Genomic DNA, 7,760 nt, shown 5'->3' on the forward strand with positions numbered 1-7,760 from the left:
CTTATATATATTACTTTCTATTTTGAGTTGCCCGATGATACCTACTCAGTACTTGTGCCTTGTACTGACCCCTACTTGTAATTTTCTTCTTTGTTATTTGTGCACTGCAGCAACGTGCAATCGACTTAAACTCAACCGGAACTCTAGCCAATCTTCAGTATATTAGAATTCAGGGTGAGCTACTATTTCTAGCTCGGACTTGATTCTCTCTTTCACGTCTTAATGTCTTGAAGTTCGGACATGGACTTCCTTTTTCTTATTTTAGCTTCTTAATACTCTTAGATTTAGAAATTTGAGGATAGATTTTCTTGGTGTGATGACTTCCAGATTTTGGGAATAATAAGTATTGAGTTTTTAGAAGTTATTTAATCGATATTCATTAATGAGTTTTAAGTCTTCCGTATTATATTCTGTTTATTATGGTTGAAATGTTGGGGTTTCGATTGGTTTGTTCGCTCACATAGTAGGATAAGTGTGGGTGTGTCACGACCCAAATCCGGGCCGCGACTGGCACCCACACTTACCCTCCTATGTGAGCGAACCAACCAATCTCAACCTTAATATTTCAAGGTAATATCAACATAAAGTAATGCGGAAGACTTAAACTCATTAATAAAATCAATAACTATTATTATTCCCAAAATCTGGAAGTCATCATAACAAGAACATCTATAATCAAATTACTAAACTAAGAGTATTCTAAGAAGCTAAAAATACATAAGAAGCTAGTCCTTGCCGGAAGTTCAAAGCATCAAGACTTGAAGAAGAAGATCCAGTCCAACCTAGAAGCATTTGCTCACCCTGAATTTCCGATGTAGTAAGACTAGCTTGAGTTACTGTTGAGTCGAAGGTGACGGCACGTTTGCTGCACTCCACAAATAAACAAGAAGAAAACAATAAAAGTAGGGGTCAGTACAAAACACGGGTACTGAGTAGATATCATTGGTCAACTCAAAATAGAAAACAGTATGTATTAAGCAATATCATAAAATCAACTAATATCCTTAGCATTCAGCATTTACAGTTACCATAACCCTTGGTTACAACACCAAGCACATCAATGAGGACTCACACCTCCTCATCATACTCATTTGGGAATTTATTTCATTAGATTGGATATATTAACATATTTCAAGATTCATTATCTTTATTCCCCTCGTGTCGGTACGTGACACTCCGCTCCTCAATATACTATCCTGGTGTCGGAACGTGACACTCCGATCCTCATTCTATCCTGGTATCGGAACGTGGCACCCGATCCATATTCTATCCTCGTGTCAGAACGTGACACTCCGATCCATATTCTATCCTGGTGTCGGAACGTGACACCCGATCCATATTCTATCCTGGTACCGGAACGTGGCACCCGATCCATATTCTATCCTGGTGTCGGAACATGACACCCAATCCATATTCTATCCATGTACCGGAACGTGGCACCCGATCCCCTAATCTCACCACTTTTGTTCATCAAGCCTTCTTTTATACCAAGGCATCATCATTAACAAAACAGATTAGGGTTTCTTTTTAAGATTTGGGATTCAATAGCTTCATCATGCTTATTTATTCATAATTACATAATCACATCATTCATGCAAGCATACAATTAAGCATATAGAAGGGTTACAATACTACTAACACATATCATTTGCTATTAAGAGTTTACTACGAATAGCATGAAAACCATAACCTACCTCCACCGAAGAATTGCGATCAACAAGCTATCTTCTCAAAATCCTTGCTATCCTCTTCGTTTCTCTCTCTCTCTCTACTCGTTCTCTTTCTTTTTCTGTCTCTCTTTGTTCTTTCTATTTTTCTTATTCAAACCCTCTTTCTTTTACCCTAATTAGTATATAATTAAGAATAAAAGATGGCAATAATACCCCACTAATTAACTTAAGGTTACTTCTTTTAACCCCCAAGAATTTGAGTTATTAATATAAACCCAGGAAATATATAATTATAGAAGGAATAGTCCAAAACGCCCCTTTAAAACTTAACAAGAAATTCGACTCCAACTGGGATTACGCACGCTGTGACGGGTCGTCGCGCCTGCGACGGTCCGTCCTGCTGCCCGTCGCATAGTTCAGAAACTTGATTTTGGGTGAATGGCCTGTGACGGTCCGTCACACCTGTGACGGTCCGTCACACCTGTGACGGTCCGTCCTGCCACTCCGTTACGAAGTTCAGAGTGTCGATTTTCAGTACCCAATTTCAGATTTTCTAAGTGTTTTGAAACAAGACCCTGCGACGGTCCGTCGTGCCCATGATGGTCCGTTGTTGGGTTCGTCGCCACAGCCTGTTTTTCCAGAAATAAAATATACTGCTCAAAACGACTAAATAGGTCATTACAATAGATACCAATTTACCAATCGTTCGTCCCCGAACGATCACAAGAAGGAAAACAAGGGCGAAAATGAGTACCTGAATCTGTAAACAGATGTGGGTATTTTTCCCGCATATCTGCCTCCTTCTCCCAAGTGGCTTCTTCAACGGGTCGATTCTTCCATTGCACCTTGATGGATGCAATCTCTCTTGACCTAAACTTGCGAACTTCTCTATCTAAAATAGCAACAGGCTCCTCCTCATAAGACAAGTTCTCATCAAGCAAAACTGAATCCCAACGGATAATGTAGTTTCCATCCCCATGGTATCTTTTCAACATCGATACATGGAATACCGGATGTACTCCGGACAGCCCTGGAGGCAAGGCTAACTCATAAGCCACCTCTCCTACTCGCTTAAGTACTTCAACTGGTCCAATGTACCTTGGACTTAGTTTACCCCTTTTTCCAAACCGCATCACCCCTTTCATTGGGGAAACTTTCAACAAGACTTGTTCACCCTCCATGAACTCTAAGTCTCTAACCTTTCGATTTGCATATTCTTTTTGTCTACTTTGCGCCGCTAGAAGCTTTTCTTGAATAGACTTCACTTTCTCTATCGAATCCCTCAAAAGATCAGTGCCCCAAGGTCTAACCTCGAACGCATCAAACCAACCAATGGGAGACCTACATCTCCTACCATACAATGCTTCAAATGGAGCCATATCAATGCTTGAGTGATAGCTATTATTGTATGAAAACTCCGCTAAGGGTAGGAAGCTATCCTAATGACCACCAAACTCTATCACACATGCACGAACCATATCCTCCAACACTTGAATCGTTCGCTCAGACTGACCATCGGTCTGAGGATGGAACGCAGTACTAAGGTCCAACCTAGTACCCAATTCCGCATGCAATGTTTTCCAAAACATAGAAGTAAACTGCGTACCTCTATCTGATATGATGGATAGTGGAATCCAATGCAATCGAACGATTTCTGAGATATAGATCTTGGCTAACTTCTCTGCATTATAAGTCACCTTTACCGGAATGAAATGAGCAGATTTAGTTAACCTATCAACAATCACCCAAATGGAGTCATACTTACCCATTGTCCTTGGAAGACCAACCACATAGTCCATTGCAATTCTTTCCCACTTCCATTCCGGAATGGGCATTCTCTGAAGTGTTCCTCCGGGACTTTGGTGTTCATACTTTACTTGTTGACAGTTTGGACACTTGGCAATAAAGTCAACAATATCACGCTTCATTATGCTCCACCAAAAGTGTTGTTTTAGGTTACGATACATCTTGGTTGCACCCGGATGTATAGAATACCTTGAAGTATGAGCCTCTGTCAGAATAGGGTTGATCAAATCATCGACGCGGGGTACACATACCCTTCCCTTGATCCTCAAAACACCTTCCTCATCAATTTGTGCTTCCTTAGCCTCTCCTCGCAATACCTTATCTTGAATTCTGTGCAGTTTCTCATCATCAGACTGTCTTCCCTTAATCTTGTCAAGAAAGGAAGATCTTGCCTCCACAGAAGCCAATAACCCTCCCTTCTCATTTACTTCTAATCTCATCAAGTCATTAGGTAGAGTTTGAACCTCTCTAGCCAGTGGGCGTCTAGAAGCTTGCAAGTGAGCTAGACTTCCCATGCTTCCCGACTTTCTACTTAAAGCATCCGCTACAACATTCGCTTTTCCCGGATGATACAAGATAGTGATATCGTAGTCCTTTAGTAACTCCATCCATCTCCTCTGTCTTAAGTTCAAATCTTTCTGAGTAAAGACATACTGAAGGCTACGATGATCCGTGTAGTCCTCACACTTAACCCCATATAAATAGTGTCTCCATTGCTTTAATGCAAACACAACCGCAGCCAATTCCAAATCATGAGTTGGATAGTTACGTTCATGCACTTTTAATTGTCTTGAAGCATAAGCAATCACATTCTTCTCTTTCATTAGCACTGCACCCAAACCAGAATAGGATGCATCACAATAAACAATGAAGTTCTTACCCTCTACTGGCAAGGTAAGGATAGGTGCGGTAGTCAACAAAGTCTTGAGCTTCTGAAAGCTTTCCTCACATTCGTCCGACCATACAAATGGAACATTCTGCTTAGTCATGTTCGTCAATTGGAAAACAATAGAAGAGAATCCCTTGACAAATCGACGGTAGTAGCTAGCTAACCCAACAAAGCTCCTTATTTCTGACACATTAGTAGGTCTTACCCAATTCTTCACTGTCTCAATCTTAGAAGGATCCACCATCACTCCATCCTTAGAAACCACGTGCCCCAAGAAGGACACTGCATCTAGCCAAAACTCACACTTAGAGAACTTGGCATAAAGCTTTTTCTCCCTCAACATTTCCAATACCATTCTCAAATGCTCTTCATGTTCCTTCTTGCTCTTTGAGTATACCAATATATCGTCAATAAATACGATCACGAAGAGGTCCAAATATGGCTTAAAAATCCCGTTCATCAAGCTCATGAACGCAGCAGGGGCATTCGTAAGACCAAAAGACATCACTACAAATTCGTAATGCCCATACCTCGTTTGAAAAGCAGTCTTTGGCACATCCGTTGCCCGTATTTTCAATTGATGATAACCGGACCTCAAGTCAATCTTAGAGAAGAGACAAACACCTTGTAACTGATCGAACAAGTCATCAATGCGGGGAAGAGGATACTTGTTCTTTATGGTTACCTTGTTTAGTTGTCTGTAGTCTATACACATTCGAAAACTCCCATCGTTCTTCTTTACAAACAAAACCGGAGCACCCCAAGGAGATGCACTTGGTCTAATAAAGCCTTTGTTCAATAACTCTTGAAGTTGTGCCTTTAACTCTCTTAACTCTGCGGGAGCCATTCTATAAGGGGGTATAGAAATGGGGCGTGTGCCCGGTTCGAGATCGATACAGAAGTCAATATCCCTATCTGGTGGCATACTAGGAAGATCTGCAGGGAACACATCCAGAAACTCACGGACTACTGAAACCAACTCAATCGAAGGCACTTGGGTAGTGTCATCCTTGAGATGTGCCAAGAAAGCTAAACACCCTTTACTAACCATTTTCTTAGCACGAAGAAAGGAGATGATACGAATCGGATTGGAAGTGTAGTAACTCTCCCACACTAATTGATCTGTCCCAGGCTTGGCTAACGTCACCGTTTTAGCATTACAATCCAAGATCGCAAATTGCGGAGAAAGCCAAGTCATACCCAGAATTACATCAAAATCATCCATTTCTAAGATAACCAAATCTACATAAGTGTTGCTCCCCACAAAGTTCACAAAACAAGACCTATATACCTTTTCAACTACCACAGACTCACCCACAGAGTAGAAACACGAATAGGCATATCAAGTAATTCACAATGTAAATTTAGACCATTAGCAAATGAGGAAGATACATAAGAAAACGTGGATCCAGGATCAAACAATACAGAAGCCATGCAATCACAAACCAAAAGATTACCTGTGATGACAGCATCAGATGCCTCCGCTTCAGACCGCCCAGGGAAAGCGTAACAATGGGCCCTATCGTTCGTCTGTCCGTTGCCCCTACCTTGTTGTGATGTAGTGGCTCCAGTTTTCCCATCACCTCGGCCGTTTTGGTGACCACCATTTCCTCGACCACCACGTCCTCCAGAATAACGGCCTCTACCATGACCACCTCTACCTCTAACATTTGGAGGTCTATAACTCTATTTTGGACAATATCTCTTAATATGTCCAATCTCCCCACATCCATAGCACTCTCTGGGTTCATGCATAGGTCTCTCAGAGAAGTGTTGACCGGTCGGAGGTGGACCCCCAACTACAGTCTGTAGTGAAGACTGAATTGGTCGGACTGAGTAACTTCCGGAACCTTGTCCTCTAGAGTAAGAACCATTAAACTCACCTCTCTTTCGAAATCTTTTTGATGTCGATGTCGGGGTGAAGTCGTCTGGCTTTACTTCTTCCACTTTTATCACAAAGTCTACCACCTCTTGGAAGGATTTTCCCGTTGCCGCTATCTGTAAGGCTGAAATCCGCAATTCTGACCTCAACCCCTTCACAAACCGGCAAATTCGCTCTTGTGGACTGAAACACAATTGGGTGGCATACCGGGATAATGTACGAAACTTAGCCTCATATGCATTGACCGACATCCTACCTTGCTCTAGGCTCAAGAACTCATCCCTTTTCCTATCCCTCAAAGTTCGGGGGATATACTTCTCCATAAACAAGCTAGAGAATGAGGCCCAAGTCATAGGTGGTTCCTCTGTTGGTTGACACTCAATATGTGACCGCCACCACATTTTGGCGTTCCCTTGAAACTGATAACTCACGAACTCAACACCAAACCGTTCTACTATACCCATCTTGTGTAGTAGCTCATGATAGTCAACAAGAAAATCGTAAGCATCCTCAGATTCTGCACCCTTGAAGACTGGAGGTTTCAATTTCAAGAACTTACTGAAAAGTTCAGGCTGATCATTTGTCATTATAGGCCCAGTAGTCAGACGTGGAAACGTGCCTATTTCCAATGGAACATCCATGCGGGGAGCCATAGAAGCCGCATGTTGTACCTCCGGAGCCTGAGGTGCTGGTGCAGAAAACACTGGGGGTGTCTGGCCCTGATCAGATAACCTCCAGTGTTTTCTGCACCAGCACCTCAGGTTCCGCGAGTACAACATGCAGCTTCTGTGGCTCCCCGCATGGATGTCTCATTGGAAATAGGCATGTTTCCTTGGTTGACTACAGGGCCTATAATGACAAGTGATCAGCATGAACTTTTCACTAAGTTCTTGAAATTGAAACCTCCAGTCTTCAAGGGTTCTGAATCTGAGGATGCCTACGATTTTCTGCTTGATTGTCATGAACTTCTACATAAGATGGGCATAGTGGAACGATTCGGTGTTGAGTTTTTAACCTATCAGTTACAGGGAAATGCCAAAATGTGGTGGCGATCGTATGTTGAGTGTCAACCAGCACAGGCACCACCTATGACTTGGGCCTCATTCAAAAACTTGTTTATGGAGAAGTATATACCACGAACTTTGAGGGATAGGAATAAAGATGAGTTCCTGAGCCTAGAGCAAGGCAAGATGTCGGTTACTGCTTATGAGGCTAAGTTTCGTGCATTATCCAAGTATGCCACCCAGCTTTGCTTTAGTCCACAAGAGCGGATTCGCCGTTTTGTTAAGTGATTGAGGTCAGATTTGCAGATTCCAACCTTACAGGTAGCTACTGCCGCAAAATCCTTTCAGGAGGTGGTAGATTTTCTGATAGAAGTGGAGGGAGTGAAGTCAGACGACTTCACCACGACATCAACACCTAAGAAGTTTCATAAGGGAGGCGAGTTTGGTGGTTCTTACTCCAAAGGGCAAAGTTCAGGAGGTTATCCAGCCCTACCTATTCAGTCTTCACT

Source organism: Solanum lycopersicum, chromosome 7 (assembly GCF_036512215.1).
Source record: "Solanum lycopersicum chromosome 7, SLM_r2.1".
Lineage (NCBI taxonomy): Eukaryota > Viridiplantae > Streptophyta > Magnoliopsida > Solanales > Solanaceae > Solanum > Solanum lycopersicum.